Here is a 16,951-nt window from a genome sequence, read left to right on the forward strand (position 1 = left end):
GACCTCCTGAGCAGCAGCCTGGGGGACCTTGGGTGAGTGTCATGCTAAGGGCCCCCCCCCCCCTTGGAGCTCACTACTGCCGTCAGGGAGAGGGCTGGGGGGAGTCCTCCTTTCTGGCCCCCCGCCCCAATCTTGGGACAGCCTGCCTGCTGCACCCCAAACTCCTCATCCCCGGCCCAGCTCCACACCCCACACCCCCTCCTGCAGCCCAACCCTCTGCCCCAGCCCAGAGCCCGCACCCAGCACCCAAACTCCCTCACAGAGCCTGCACCCCAAACCCCCTCCTGCACTCAAACTCACTCCCAGAGCCCACACCCCCTCCTGTACCCCAACCCCCTGCACCAGCCCAGAGACTGCACCCAAACTCTCTCCCAGAGCCCACACCCCCTCCTGCATCCCAACCCCCTGCTCCAGCCAGAGCCTGCACCCAGCACCCAAACTCCATCCCCGAGCCTGCACCCCTCCTGAACCCAAACTTCCTCCCAAAGCCTGCACCCCAAGCCCCCTCCCACACCCAAACTCCCTCTCAGAGCCTTAGGCAGGTGTGTGTGTGTGTGTGTGGCGGGGAGACCTGGACCCGTTCTGGGCACCACCAAAATTATACAAACCTGCCGCCCTTGTAAAGTTAGACATATTTAAATCAGCAACTCTGGAGAACTTGCATCCAAAGTTTTAAAAAAGCTTGTTGAGGAGCTTGCTGGACTGTTATTGTTGATTTGCAATATGTCTTGAAACAACAGGAAAGTTCCAGAACAGCTAATGTTGGGCCAATATTTAAAAAGGGTAAATGGGGTGACTCAGGCAATTATAGGCCAGTCAGTCTGACATCAATCTCAGATAAGATAATGACGTGGCTGATACAGGACTCAATTTATAAAGAACTAAAGGAGGGTAATCTAATTAATGCCAATCAACATCGGTTTATGGAAAACAGATCCTGTCAAACTAACTTGATATCTTTCGCAATCTCATTTAAAAAGTTTGGTTGGAAAAGGTAATAGTGTGATGTAATATACTTAAATGACTGTAAGGCATTTCACATGGTATCGCACAACATTTTGATTAAAAAACTAGAATGATATACAATTAACATGGCATGCATTAAATGGATTAATTAAAAGCTAGCTAACTGATAAGTCTCAACATGTAATTGTAAATGGGTAATCATCATCACACAGGTGTGTTTCCATTGGGGTCCCAAAGGGACTAGTTTTGGCCCTATGCTATTTAACATTTTTATTAATGACCTGGAAGAAAACAAAATCACTGATAATGTTTTCAGATAACAAAAATCAGCGGAGTGGTAAATAATGAAGAGGACAGGTCACTCACAGAGTGATATGGATTGCTTGGTAAATTGGGAGCAAACAAACAATATGTGTTTTACATCTAGGAACAAAGAATGCAGGCCATACTTATGTGATGGGGAATTCTATCCTGGGAAGCAGTGACTCTGGAAAAGAAGGATGTTGATAAATTGGAGAGAGTTCAGAGTCAAGAAGAGCCACAAGAATGATAAAAGGATTAGAAAACATGATAGATTCAAGGAGCTGAATGTATTTAGCTTAAACAAAGAGAAGGCTAATGGGTGACTTGATTATAGTCTATAACACCTACAAGAGGAACAAATATTTAAAAATGGGCCCTTCAGTCGAGCAGAGAAAGATATAACACAATCCAATGGCTGGAAATTGAAGCTAGACAAATTCAGAGTGGAAATAAGTCATACATTTCTAATGGTGAGTAATTATTACTCATTGGAACAGTTTACCAAGAGTCATGATGGATTTTCCATAACTGGCAATTTTTAAATAAAGATTGGATGTTTTTCTAACACACCTGTTCTAGGAATTACTTTGGGGAAGTTCTATGGCTCATGTTATATAGGAGGTGAGACTAGATTATTACAATGGTCCCTTCTGGCGTTGGAATCTATTAATAGCATCATTCTAAATTACTACCAGGAATATTTTCCATATTAACTGGATCAGTACTGCACTGTTAATGATAATAAAATATATTTATACTGCACCTGTCCATCTAGAAGGCTCCCAAAGCAATTTATAAACTAGAGAGAGAAATTTCCTCACACATCACTGAGAAGCAGCCTCTTCTGCAGTGGAACATAGCAGCAGTTTAGCTACACAATGCTACACAACAGTATAATGCACCAGCAATGCTACACAACAGTATAAGATGGGGACTGAAGGATTCCATATACAAAACAAAAAGGGAAATTTTAAATATACAGTTTAATTAATCAAATTAGAAGGTAATGAATCATTAAAAGTAAATGAGACTTATGCTCCTACTACGTGCCTAAATCACTTTTGAAAATGGGATCTAGCCTCCCAAATCAATTAGGTATTTTTTAAAATTTTACCCAACACCTCTGTTTTTGCAAAAAGTGCCATGGGATTTTAATGATCACAAGGTGGTTAGTACTTCACTTTTTCATCTCATCTAAAATACATTTTGGGTGAAAAGAAATGTTTCATACAGTCAAAGAAAAGTAGGACAGGAAGGGACAAGCCCACCATGCACCCTGGGTATGCATACTGAACCCCATGCCACCACATCTACTTTACAGCTCTTGTAGCCCATGCTGGCTAGATTAAAGCTACGATCACACCTTCCGCAGTATAAACATATCCCAGACTTCACTTGCAGTGTAAATGTATCCCAGATGCCACCACTTCCTGCCTGCCAGCGATCAGCTGTTCAGCGGTATTTAGGAGGTGATGGTGGAGAGGGGAAGGAACGGGGGGACAGAACGGGGCAGGAAGAGGTGGGGCAGGGCCAGAATAGGGAGAGAAGAGGTGAGGTGAGCAGGGACATCCTTAGGAATTATGGGGCCCTATGCAGTATTATTAAACTGGTGTCCCTAAGCCGAGTGGCAGCCCAGGTTCGCAGCCCGGGGCGGAGGGGCGGAGGGGGACGAGGCAGCAAAGGATACCAAGCCACCCGGCCCGCTTCACGGCAGCAAAGAGTCACAGTTCCCCTCAGAGACCCCCGTACCCTCTCCCTCACACAGAATGCACGGCACCGGCACATTCAGCTCTGTGAATACGGCCCCTGCATAAGGAGGCTGCAGTGCGCACTGGGTGTGCGGGAGCCGACCCACTCTTACCTGCTGTCATGGGTGGTGGGTGAAGCTGCCACCTTGGGAGGATAGCTCCCCAGCCTACCTCTTCTGCCTGTTGCCCCGCCCATACTCCACCCCTGCTCTGCCCCAGGCCTTGCCCTCACTCTGCCCAGGCCTTGCCTTCTCCCCACTGTCTCCCTTCCCCTGTCTGATCACCCCCTTCCAGCCAAATCCCTGAACCCAAATGAAGCAAATGACATTTGAAAAAAACACTCTTCTGCAATTTCTTTCTAAAGAAAATGGAGCATGTTTTCCACTTCCTGCCAGAAGGTGAAGACTGGACATGTAGAAAGTCCCTAATTAAAAGCACTAAATTTGGGAATAAAAATGTTAGTCACAGGTTTTTTGATATACTCTGAAGTTTGTCAGAGATTTATTTGCAAAAACTTTGTGGTAAGGGCAAGTCAGCTGCCCTGCTGAATACAACATTAACTATTATGGAATACATGACGCAGCTCTTCTCTGTTTTACATTTTCTTCATCAGTATTTCTAAGCTGATTTTATATTTTAAATGTACTCTTAAGCCTTCATAAAGTAATCATTCCAGATTACTACATATTTAACTCACTGAAACAAAGACTTTTTTTAAATTAATCAGTCACAGAGGTTTAGTGTGTTCATAACAATGTTCATTGCTTTTAGAAAAAGGGAACACTAATTTACTTTGTAAAAAGAAAAGGAGTACTTGTGGCACCTTAGCGACTAACCAGTTTATTTGAGCATGAGCTTTACTTTGTGTGATCTCCATAACAATAGACATGTTTATGAAATTCCACCAACTTTAAAAAATATGTTTCCAAAGATTTTAGGCATAACAAAGGATTTTATATCTTACTAATGTACTGATTTAGCTAGAGGGTTCTCTTAAAACTAGTTCATCAAATAGAAGTAAAGAAAGGGAAACTCGTGTGTCCAGCTATCCAGCAGGAAAGGGGTGTTGTTCCTTTAAGGGCTCTCTTCAACAGGGGGTGAAGGGAGAAAGGGATGGACAGAAAGGACAGGAAGACTTGGGAAGCAAGTTTTTTGTACTATAGTAATTAAAATTAAAATGTGTATTTTAGATGAGGGTGGTCTTTTGAAGGATTTATTTTAAAAAACTATATGTCTGAAGATCCAAGCATTTAGAGCTAAAGATGAATACTCAGATTGTGCATCTAAAAATCTATGCAAGGTTTTTTTTAGAGATGTGATTTTTATCATCTTCAGCAACACACTTATGAAATATTTTTAAAGCAAGCTTTAAACTAAGGTCCTGTAGACTAACATGTTCTGAGTAAATATTACAATAATGCACAACTGTTCTTGTCAGTAAATTCAGAAACAGACAGTATATATCTGGGGGTTGGCAAATGCCTGTTAAATGGCTTCATTACCACTTGAATGGCTCTTTAATAGATTCAATGTTGTGCTAATAGTCTGGCAGGCTGGAAGGCTTTTTCACTTTTAAGTACTAGATCCCCTCTGGAGGAAGACTCACCAGCCTGCAGCAGCCAGCTGTAGTGGGAGCCTGCAGGAAGGGTCAGAAGAGGGATAGGAAGAAACAGAAGGGTGGATACTAAGACCCAGGAGTGCCCCACATTTTCGGGTGCCCTGCGCAGCCGCATATGCTGCGTATGCCTAAGGACAGCCCTGGAGGTGAGGGCGTGGGGGAAGGAGTGGAGTGGGGCGGGGTGGAACAGGGGTGGGGTGGGGACGGGGCCTGGGGCAGAGGGTGGTCGAGCAGCGCTCAGGAACTATCAAGGTTGGCACCTCTGCACTGCAGCGCACAGCTTCCTTCTAATAAATGCTCCCTTCTTCCGCCCTCCCCATATCCACCCTTCTTTCTAAGCTCCTTTCCAAAGCAATGTAAAAACCCCAGTCCCTGGTGCCATCTGTCAAGCTACGCTAATCTGTCCTCTGCTCAGCTCATGGTCAGTTTGGCTCGTCTCTGATTGATGCAACGATCCTTTATGTTACCGAACACAAGGAATTTACTTGCAGTACCATTCGTGGGTTGATACTTTGATTTTCATAAAATAATGTAATTATTATAAACATTACATTGTTCTCAGAGATGCTTTTCATCTGCAGGTGTCAAAGAATTTTACTGACGATTAATTAATTAAACCCTATAACAGAAGTGTGAGGCAGGTTAGCTTTAGTTACCTCATTTTACAGATGGGTAAATGAGGCACAGCAATATCAAATGACTTGCCCAAGGACATACAGTGAGTCAGGAGCAGAGCTGGGAATAGAGTCCAGGAGGCTTGGGAATAAAAACTTAGTCATCAGCTCTAAAACACAAGATCACACAGCCTCTCACTTTGCCATGCCAGCTCTTCTTTTGTCTTTGTTTACATTGATTTCCATGGCAAGTTTTCCAAGACTGTGCAGCATCAGCTATGGCTCAGAGAAAGGAGAGACTTTTTTATGATTAAGGCATTGGACTTAATATAGCTCCAGGCTCCATCCCTGTGAGAATCTGGAACAAAACCCCAGATACAAAGCTCACATCCATTTTGTGATACTCAATAGTGGAGGCTCAGACCACCCTGTTAATTAACACGGGAGCTTAGACCACTTATTTTCTCCAGCTGCAGGAAGTAAATGGGACCCCTTACAGCCTCTTAATAAAGGGACACTGAAAGGGAGAAAATATTAGAAGGGAGCAATTGCATCAGCACTTTTGTTGTCCCCATGCCACTAGCTGGCCAATTTTGACAGCTTGATCCACTCCCTCACCCCGGTTATATAATCTAAACAGTGCAAAGAACAGACAGGTAAACAGAGATGAATATGCTCAACACCCTTCAGCATCTGGGTGAAGTTCTCCAGACTCTAAAAGTTTGAACAAACACGGGGTGAAAGTAAGGCAGTACGGGCTGGTACGACGTACTGGGGAAAAGTGGCCGCCAGTACCGGCCTGTACCTAGCTGACTTTAAAGCCCTGCCGCAGCAGCGCTATAAGTACTCTGCGTAAAGCACTGCTTTAACGTCGCTGCCCCTTTTGCCCCCCCCCCCATTGGTGGCCCTGCTGGGTCCCTACCAGCAGGGCCACCAACGAGGAGGCGCAAAAGGGGCAGCGACGTTAATGCGCTGCCACGTCAAAGGACCCTGCTTAAAGCGCTGCTGTAGCAGTGCTTTAATGTCATTGCCGTCAGCCGCGGGGGGGAGGGGGCGGAGTGGCACAAAAGGAACACCTGCCCAGGGGCCACGATTTAAAACGGCCTGGGGCTCCAGCTGCTGCTGCTGCTACTGCTGGAGCCCTGGGCAGCGCGGGCCAGGCAGCGCGGATGAATGTAAATCACAAGATTTAAAATTATCTTTCCCCCTTGAGTAGCTTGGGAATGTTGGAGACCTTTTAGGTCTTATCTACACAAAAAGTTGGACTGCTTTATTTATACCAGTGTAGCTAAAGTGATACAGTTGCCCTAGTATGAAAGCAGTTATACCAATATAAGAGTGCTTGTATTGCTAAAACTTCTTCCCATGTGGGAAGAGAAATAAGCTATACCTGTATAAGGTACCTCTATAACATTGTCCACAGTAGAGACTGTACTCGTATAACGATTTCAGTTTTAAAAAATCACACCCCTCGCCAAAATAGTTACACCTGCACAAAATCTTTGAGTAGATAAGGCCTTAGAACTGGCAGAGAAATAATAGATGCTGCAATAGTTTGCCTAAATTCATAGCAGAGCTGGGGAGGGAAAGGACTTGGAACTACTTCTGTATGATGTCTGTGATAAATACAGTGTTGTAACTGAGGCAGCATGGTCTAGTGCAGTGGTTTTCAAACTTTTTTTCTGGGGACCCAGTTGAAGAAAATTGTTGATGCCCATGACCCAACGGAGCTGGGGATGAGGGGTTTGGCATGTGGGAGGGGCTCAGGGTAGAGGGTTGCAGTGAGGGCAGCAGGGTGGGGCTGGGAAGGAGGGGTTCAGGGTGTGGGAGGGGGCTCTGGGCTGGGGCATGGGGCTGGGGTGTGGGAGGGTGTCAGGGCTCTGGGCTGGGGGTACAGGCTCTGGGGTGGAGCTGAGGACTGGGGCGCGGAGTTGGGGCGCAGACTAACCTCCGGCAGCTCCTGGCCAGCGGCACAGCCAGGGTGCAGAGGCAGACTTCCTGCCTGTCCCGGCACCGCAGACCATGCTGCTCCCCAGAAGCGGCCAGCAGCAGGTCCGGCTCCTAGGTGGAGGCACACAAGCAGCTCTGTGTGGCTCTCGCCCACAGGCACCGTCCCCAGGTCCCATTGGCCGGTTCGAGTGCAGAGCCGGTGCTCAGGGAGGGGGCAGCATGCAGAGCCCTGTGGGCCCCCTGCCTAGACGCCAGACCCACTGCTGGCTGCTTCCAGGGCACAGCATGGTGTCAGAAAAGGTAGGCACTAGCCTGCCTTAGCTGAGCAGCACTGCCGACGGGACTTTTAACGTCCCGGTCAGCGGTGCTGACCAGAGTTGCTAGAGTCCCTGGGTGCCGTGCTTTGAAAAACACTGGTCTAGTGGTTAAAGTACTGCAGTTAGGACTCTTGTGTTCTGTTCCCAGTCTGTACCGCAAGCTCTCGCTGTGCACTCGGAAAATTCACCTATTGTATTGGGTTAGCTTAACTTTATTCAAATACTTTACAATGGTTATTAAGGTGCAGGCTAGCAGATCTGAAGCCCTGTTGGCTCCTTTTATCTCAGGAGGGGAGCCTAAGGCTAAAGGCCTTGTCTGTGGCGTAAAAAAGGGATATTTTTCCGTCAAGTTAGCTCTGTTAACTTAACTTCTTTGAGAACCCTCCTCGCCACTAGCCTTAATGTGGATGTATTTTATGTTTTAAATCTTTTAAAAATGCAGTTTTTAAAAGACACCCACCCGTCCAGTGCTCACACAGTTTAACACCTTTAGAAATGCTTGAGCTGATCATAGTAGCCTAGGCTCCCATCTTAATTAGTGTTAAGAGGGCTTTTCATTTGGGTTAAGCTAACTTGTTTGAGCATATAAGATTAAAACAAAACACAGTAGACTGGTGCAACCTCAGGGCACTCCCTCATGGGCTAAGATGGCCCTGTAGGCACCCTGCCTCAAGTCCCCAAATAATTCACATACACCTGGAATCTTTAAAAGAATATTCCTCCTTTTGAAGGAGGGTGGTGGTAGAAGGGGTGTGTTTAATTTGTTCAGAGTGTTCAGATCCTCTTTTAGTGTCAGAGATTGCACAGCCCTCCCTCTTGAGCCTTTTTTTGCCCCGTCCACGCCTCCCTGACCTTTAGAATTTCTCCTTAGGTTCCTGTGGTTTCACAGCCATCCCTCCTGGGGTCTGTTTGTTTCAGGTTCAGTCTTAGCCTCCCGAGCCTATAGCTCACCCCTCAAATCTAAGGTGTCACAGTCCTACTTGCTAGGACTGTGGCTTTAAGGTCTGGCCTCCCTGGCCCATAACTCACCCCTCAAACTTAGGGGTTGCACAGCCCTTCTTCCTAGAGCTATGTGTTGATTCCATTCTTTTCTCTTCTTTTCCTTCCCAGCAGCCACTGGCTTCAGAAGGTCCTCTTCTAACTGGCTTGGAGCCTCCCTTTGACGCCCCTGCTCAGTTATCTCTAATCAGTCTGTTAATCTTTCCCCAATACCTGTCTGTGCTTGGCTGGGAGAGAGGGGAGCCTTATCCCTCCCTCCCGTAACTCTACAAGGTTCCTGGTCCTGGGCCCCTTAATTAAAGGAACAGTGGTCAAGGTTTTTCCTGCAGCTTCCCTTTCCCAGTCACTGACTGTCCCTGGTACCAACTTCCTCTCTCCAAATGACTACTTCAAAGCCTTCATCCGCTTTCACTGGACAGTTGGTGTAGGGTAATTAGCTACTCCGGCCTTACATACACACACCCATTTTGCCTGACAAGCCTCAGTGCCTTGGCTTTTCCATCTCTAAAATGGGGTTAATGTTTCTCACCCACTTTTCAGCCTCCAATGAAAAGATGCTATAAAAACATAGTGTTATTCTTTAATCTACCAACAAAGTGGCAGTTTGTTTTCAAACCCTGTTGGTTCTCAAGGTCCTTAACTGTGGGGGACCAGGGTGTAAAGATTACCTCCTTCCACTACATCTTGATGGGTAACTGTCCCTTGATACCACCTGGCCTTTATGGTGCCATCATCACCTTTGGAGGCGCTTCCCATAAACATCCACAGGGCTACTCATAATCTACCTTCAAACCCCTCCTCAAAACTCACCTGTGCTATGAGGCCTAGAAAAAACTTGACAACAGTTAGGCTGCTGGTGTGCTATGGCCTCTGCGTATCACCAATATGGTTTCACTGATTCCTTGTACTTCCCCATCTGTCTGTATCCATTTATTGTCTCGTCTTTTATTTAGATTGTAAGTCTTGGAGCTACAGTCTAAAGGTGTTAAACGGTATTTGTTTTGTGTTTGTACAGGGCTTTTAGGGGCAATGGTAATACAAATAAATCATCAATCATCATCATGCCACTGATGCATAGCCAAGGCTTTGCCCTGGTGGTCTGGCACTTTTGCCCAGTGGATGTCCACCCCTGTCTCTTTGCCATTGCTTTGAATTATGGGACACTATTTGACTTTAAAATGTTTTTAGCTATATTATACATTTTATGTTTTATGTTCACGCAGCAGTCAGCTGTGCAGAGGGGAGAATTGGTGGCTTCATTTTGGCATTTTTCTTGTCAAGTAAAAATTGTCCAATTTTGAAAAGAACTACAAGATCTAATAAAAAAGGGGTTTGGACTTCAAAGGAAGGGCATGTTGACTACTGTGAGAATTGTGAAGTTGGCGAGTACTATGGTTTTTGTGCAAAAAGGATGCACAGTGTGGTGACACAGTCCAAACACAGTTTCTGAAAAGTGTGATTTTTAGTGATTTGGATCTTTTTCCAAGAACAGGTGAATACTTTCAAAAAGTCAGACTCCTCCAGCGGAACTTTCCACTTTTCTTTATTTCAAGCATACTATTTTGGCTGCAGAGAGGTTTTAAGGACATGTCAAAGGCAAAAGCCTTAGGCAACGTTATCTATGGATCTGCTATTAGTGCCTCGATAGTAGAGTAAAAATCCATGGCCACCTAGGACTTCACAGGTGCTGCTATGCTGCATACCAGGGCTCCTTAGGACTTTTAGGTCCTTCTTCTTCAAAAGTGCAGGTCCCTACCATGTGTGGTAAAGGAAAAGCTCTGATAGCTATAAACAGCATAGGATCTATGCCATATTCTGATTCTATCCAGATTTATTCCAATGATTATAAAATAGTGCCCCCTCTCTAGCCCCTGTAGGCTGCTGTACTACACTGACCTCCTCTCTGTACCATGGGCAGAGCCAGGGATGGGAATGGGTGATGCTGTAGAATGGAACACTATGGGAGATTCTGTTCCCTACATCTGGAACAGCCCATAAGCAGCTCTCTGGAGGATGCCCTAATTTATGCCAGAAGCCGCATCATCTCTCAGAGCAGCCTAGGATTTTGAGAATGCAAAGATGGCTACCTGGCTAAAAACCTTCTTTGCCCCACTCCCAACATGGATTACCCCTCAATCTGTATTTTCTAAAACATTATTACAAAGATCTGTCATTGTTTCAGTCTCTCCATATGCAGTGAATGAGGCTGGTGTCCCCATCTCTCTCCCGTTGATCTGCAAGTCCCTGCACAATGCACAGCAGAAGTGCAAGTTTATAGTGCTCCAGCAGAATTGTGAGCAGAGGCTATGCCAGGGCATAAATACATCACTAAGCCTTCTCCTCCACAGCAAACTATAGTAAATCTCAAGCCCCTCACTCACCCACTCCCATATTTGCAAGCGTGCCGGGTAAAAGGGGGTAGGGTGTCCGGAGAGAATGAGAGTAGACATAGACTTAAGCATCATCTTTGTCTATACTGAGGCACTGTATAGGCTGTCCTCCTAGGCCTCATTTCTGCTACTCAGCAGGAGTAACCTGGTGATCAATGCTCTCATTCATGTGGACTGGATTGCCATGCATGCCTTGTGTTGCATAGATGTTTAATTTATGTGCAACACTCTTCATCTGTGCCTGGCAGGATGACGTGCTCTGAGGATCAGCCATTTTGCAGACAGTACATCCTGTTGGGAAACACACAGGAAATGCATCTCACAATACAATTCATATCCCTTATTATAAGATGGGAGAACTAGAGTGTCTCAAATTAAATGAGGATATTGATATAATAGGCATCACAGAAATGTGGGGGAATGAGGATAATAAATGGGACACAGTAATGCCAGGGTACAAAATATATCACAAGGACAGAACAGGTCATGCTGATGGGGGAGTGGCACTATATGTGAAAGAAAACGTAGAATCAAATGAAATAAAAATCTTAAATGAACCAAACTGTACCATAGAATCTCTATGGATAGTAATTCCATGCTCCAATAATAAGAATATAGCAGTAGGGATATATTACCGACCACCTGACCAGGATGGTGATAGTGACTGTGAAATTCTCAGGGAGATTAGAGAGGCTATTAAAATTAAAAACTCAATAATAATGGGGGATTTCAACTATCCCCATATTGACTGGGTACATCACCTCAGGATGGGATGCAGAGATAAAGTTTCTTGACACCTTAAATGACTGCTTCTTGGAGCAGCTAGAACCCTGGAACCCAAAAGAGGAGAGGCAATTCTTGATTTAGTCCTAAGTGGAGCACAGGAACTGATCCAAGAGGTGAATATAGCTGAACCGCTTGGTAATAGTGACCATAATATAATTAAATTTAACATCCCTGTGGTGGGGAAAACATCACAGCAGCCCAATACTGTAGCATTTAATTTCAGACAGGAGGACTACACAAAAATAAGGAAGTTAGTTAAACAGAAATTAAAAGGTACAGTGCAAAGTATGAAATTCCTGCAAGCTGCATGGAAACTTTTTAAAGACATCATAATAGAAGCTCAACTTAAATGTATACCCCAAATTAAAAAACATAGTAAGAGAACCAAAAAAGCACCACCGTGGCTAAACAACAAAGTAAAAGAAGCAGTGAAAGGCAAAAAGGCATCCTTTAAAACAAGGGTGGCCAACCTGAGCCGGAGAAGGAGCCAGAATTTACTAATGTACATTGCCAAAGAGCCACAGTAATATGTCAGCAGCCCCGCATCAGCTCCCCGACCCTGCTCCCAGCGCCTCCCACCCACCAGCAGCCCCGCTGATCAGTGCTTCCCCCTCCCTCCCCACACTTCCCAATCAGCTGTTTCGTGGTGTGCAGGAGGCTCTGGGAGGGATGGGGGAGGAGCGAGGGCACTGCAGGCTCAGGGGAGGGGGCAGGAAGGGGTGGAGTGGGGGAAGAGCCTGTGGCAGAGCCCGGGGTTGAACAGTGAGCACTCCCCGGCACATTGGAAAGTTGGCACCTGTAGCTCCAGCCCCGGAGTCGGTCTATACAAGGAGCCGCGTATTAACTTCTGAAGGGCCGCATGTGGCTCCGGAGCCACAGGTTGGCCACCCCTGCATTAAAAAGTGGAAGCTAAATCCTAGTGAGGAAAATAGACAGGAGCATAATCTCTGGCAAATGAAGTGTAAAAATATAATTAGGAAAGCCAAAAAAGAATCTGAAGAACAGCTAGCCAAAGAGTCAAAAAGTAATACCTAAAGCAATTTTAACAACATCAGAAGCAGGAAGCTTGCTAAACAACCAGTGGGGTCACTGGATGATCGAGATGCTAAAGGAGCACTCAAGGACGATAAGGTCATTGCGAAGAAACTAAATGAATTCTTTGCATCGGTCTTCACGGCTGAGGATGTGAGGGAGATTCCCAAACCTGAGCCATTCTTTATAGGTGACAAATCTGAGAAACTGTCTCAGACTGAGGTGTCATTAGAGGAGGTTTTGGAACAAATTGATAAACTAAACAGTAATAAGTTACCAGGACCAGATGGTATTCACCCAAGAGTTCTGAAGGAATTCAAATGTGAAATTGCAGAACTACTAACTGTAGTTTATAACCTAGTATTTAAATCAGCTTCTGTATCAAATGACTGGAGGATAGCTAATGTGATGCTGATTTTTAAAAAGGGCTCCAGAGGTGACCCTGATAATTACTTCAGTACCAGGCAAACTGGTTGAAACTATAATAAAAGACAAAATTGTCAGACACATAGCTGAACATAATTTGTTGGGGAAGAGTCAACATGGTTTTTGTAAAGGGAAATCATGCCTCACCAATCTACTAGAATTCTTTGAGGGGGTCAACAAGCATGTGGACAAGGGGGATCCAGTGGATATAGTGTATTTAGATTTTCAGAAAGCCTTTGACAAGGTCCCTCACCAAAGGCTCTTAAGCAAAGTAAGCTGTCATGGGATAACAGGGAAGGTCCTCTCATGGATTGGTAACTAGTTAAAAGATAGGAAACAAATGGTAGGAATAAATGGTCAGTTTTCAGAGTGAAGAGAGGTATAAATAGTGGTGTCCCCCAGAGGTTTGTACTGGGACCAGTCCTATTCAACATATTCATAAGTGATCTGGAAAAACAGTGAGGTGGCAAAATTTGCAGATGATACAAAACTACTCAAGATAGTTAAGTCCCAAGCAGACTGTGAAGAGCAACAAAAGGATCTCTCAAAACTGGGTGACTGGGCAACAAAATGGCAGATTAAATTCAATGTTGATAAATGCAAAGTAATGCACATTGGAAAACACAATCCCAACTATACATATAAAATGATGTTGTTTACATTAGCTGTTACCACTCAAGAAAGAGATCTTGGAGTCCTTGTGGATAGTTCTCTGAAAACATCCACTCAATGTGCAACAGCAGTCAAAAAAGCTAACAGAATGTTGGGAATCATTAAGAAAGGGATAGATAATAAGACAGAAAATACCATATTGCCGCTATATAAATCCATGATATGCCCACATCTTGAATACTGCATGCAGATGTGGTCACCCCATCTCAAAAGTTATATTGGAATTGGAAAAGGTTTAGAAAAGCGCAACAAAAATTATTAGAGGTATGGAACAGCTTCCATATGAAGAGAGATTAATAAGATTGGGACTTTTCAGCTTGGAAAAGAGACAACTAAGAGGGGATATGATAGAGGTCTATAAAATCATGACTGGTGTGGAGAAAGTAAATAAGGAAGTATTATTTACTCCTCATAACACAAGAACTAGGGGTCACCAAATGAAATTAATAGGCAACAGGTTTAAAACAAACAAAAGGAAGTATTTTTTCACACAATGCACAGTCAGTCTGTGGAACTCTTTGCCAGAGGATGTTGTGAAGGCAAAGACTATAACAGGATTCAAAAAAGAACAAGATAAATTCATGGAGGATAGGTCCATCAATGGCTATTAGCCAGGATGGGCAGAGATGGTGTCCCTAGCCTCTGTTTGCCAGAAGCTGGGAATGGGCACCTGGATGGATCACTTGATGATTACCTGTTCTGTTTATTCTCTCTGGAGCACCTGGCATTGGCCACTGTCGGAAGACAGGATACTGGGTTAGATGGACCTTTGGTCTGACCCAGTATGGCCATTCATGTTCTTATCCCTTGGGAAACTAAACTCAATTTCATTATTTTAAATTCAGTAATTCAACTACTGCTAAATTTACCATTTTAAAACAAATTACATCATCTTTGAAAATAACTGACACTTCACACCTAAACTGTACATCCTTTCTGAGCAGTACATAACTCACTGAAACACTGGTCTTCAGCCAAATCTCTGCACTTACTTAATTCTGAGAGCTGTCTTTCCCACACAAATATACAGTAGGTTATTTGTAGTTCTTTCGGGTTTCGATAGTTATTTGGAAGATTAATACAATTATATCAATGTCTCCACCCTAGTTAGAACTCTTTGGTAGTTTAGTTTAAAAGTAATATGTGGTTTTATAACACTGATATGAGCCATGTTTGTGCCAGATGAATTGATGTACCTTTCACTCGACAATGTTACCAACTTTGATTCCTTTATTTAAAATGCTGTTCTCACCACATTTTCTCCTTGACTACTTTGCAGAAATAAGAAGCTCTTGTACTGATGATGTAACTGCTGATTTGTGTCAGCAAGTTCCAGCATTATAGCTAAATAAATGCAAAATGATTTTAATAATTTTTCATTTGTCTTTCTACTCTTCTTTCCATTGGAGGATTTCAAAGTTCTTTACAAATATTAATTAATTAATTGTCAACTCCCCCCCCATCCCACAATGAGCTAGGAAATTATTATTATCCTCACTTTACAGATAGGGATCTGAGATACAGCTAGTTTAAGTCGCTTCCTGAAGGTCACATGAGAAATCAAAGCTAGGAATTGAACCCAGATTGCCTGACTCCTAGTTCTAAAGCCTCCAAAGTATGTAGGCACCTAAATATCTCAGAGGATCTGGGCCCTAGCACTTTAACTGCTGCCAGGGGACCATGCTGCCCTCACAACCCCAATCAGGACAAATTATTTCTATTTGTTCCAAAGTTTAGATCCAAAATGTTTTAATTTTAAAAACATGAGTTTGACCCTAAAAAACTCTGAAATAGCTTTTGTAGTATAGTAGAGACCCATGTATCTAAAGAGAACAAATTGGGTGGGGGAGGCATGCAATTTATTTGGGCGATCAAAGGATTTTTAGGGTGACTGATACCACTGGAGAAAGAGGGGACCACCCCTATTTTCAGATGTCTAGGGTTTTCAGATACAAGTAATTTGGATGATGGGAGATTTCAGATATCAAGGTTTAGATGATGGGGGATATTGGCCAATGAGGGATTGCAGCCAAGAGGGGATTTTGGATCAGAGGATTTCAGGCGGTGCAGTGGGATTTAGGGGAAGAGGGGTGTGGGTGACGAGGACTGGGGATAAGAGGGATCTGGGCTATATGGGGGGATTTGGGGGTAAAAAGGATGTGGGTGACAAGGAAGAGTTCGGGTGGTGACAGGGGTGGGGGTGACGGGTGGAGGTGACAGGGAGGGGTTTGGGTGGTGATAGAGGGTTCAGGGTGAGAGGTGTGGGTGACGGGGAGGGGTTTGGGTGGTGACGGGGGTAAGAAGGGTGTGGGTGATGAGGAGGGATTCAGACAGGGTTGGGGGCAAGAGGAGTGTGGGTGATGAAAAGGGGTTCAGACAGTGAAAGGAGATTGGTGTAACAGAGGTGTGGGTGACACGGAGGGGTTCAGGCCGTGATGGGGATTGGGGGTAAGAGAGGTGTAGGTGATGAGGAGGCATTTGGGTGGTGTTGGAAGTAAGAAGGGTGTGGGTGATGGGGAGGGGTTCACGTGCTGATGGGAGGTTGGGTGTAAGAGGGATGCGGGTGACTTGGAGCTGTTCACATGCGGATGGGGGGTTGGGTGTTAGAGGGGTATGAGTGACAAGGGGTGTTTGGGCGGTGACGGGTGTAAGAGGGATATGGTGAAGGGGTGTTCGGGCGGTGACGGGGGCAAGAGGGGTGTGGGTGACGGGGGTGTTGGGGCGGTGACGAGGGCAAGAGAGGGGTGTGGGTGACGGGGGTGTTCGGGCGGTGACGGGGGTAAAAGGGGTGTGGGTGACGGGGGTGTTCGGGCAGTGACGAGGGCAAGAGAGGGGCGTGGGTGACGGGGGTGTTCGGGCGGTGACGGTGGTAAGAGGGGTGTGGGTGACAGTTTGGGTGACGCAATGAGTTTTTCAAGCGGATTTTTATAAATTATACGAGGAGTGAAAACCCTGAGCGCGGCCCCGAGACCCCACCAGCTCTACCCCCGCCCGGCCACCGGCGGAAGCGTCACGCAGCGGGCGCCCTGCCTCCAAGTGACCTCCCCCCAACGTGTCCTCACTCCGCGTTGTGAGTGGCCCGGGACAGCAGGGGGCGTGGCCCTTGGCCCAGGGGAACGGTCATAGCGGC

General features: G+C 45.3%; 1 long non-coding RNA gene across 1 annotated transcript; it reads right to left on the bottom strand.

The window, feature by feature from the left end:
- Positions 1-1,417: 1,417 nt before the first annotated feature.
- Positions 1,418-16,925, bottom strand: LOC122465160. The gene is made up of 4 exons (XR_006289778.1): positions 16,863-16,925; positions 10,897-11,196; positions 2,033-2,113; positions 1,418-1,453 (listed from the first exon to the last, which is right to left on the bottom strand). It is a non-coding gene; the product is annotated as an uncharacterized LOC122465160 (long non-coding RNA).
- Between the last annotated feature and the right edge of the window lie 26 nt (positions 16,926-16,951).

This window comes from Chelonia mydas, chromosome 3 (genome assembly GCF_015237465.2).
Source record: "Chelonia mydas isolate rCheMyd1 chromosome 3, rCheMyd1.pri.v2, whole genome shotgun sequence".
NCBI lineage: Eukaryota > Metazoa > Chordata > Testudines > Cheloniidae > Chelonia > Chelonia mydas.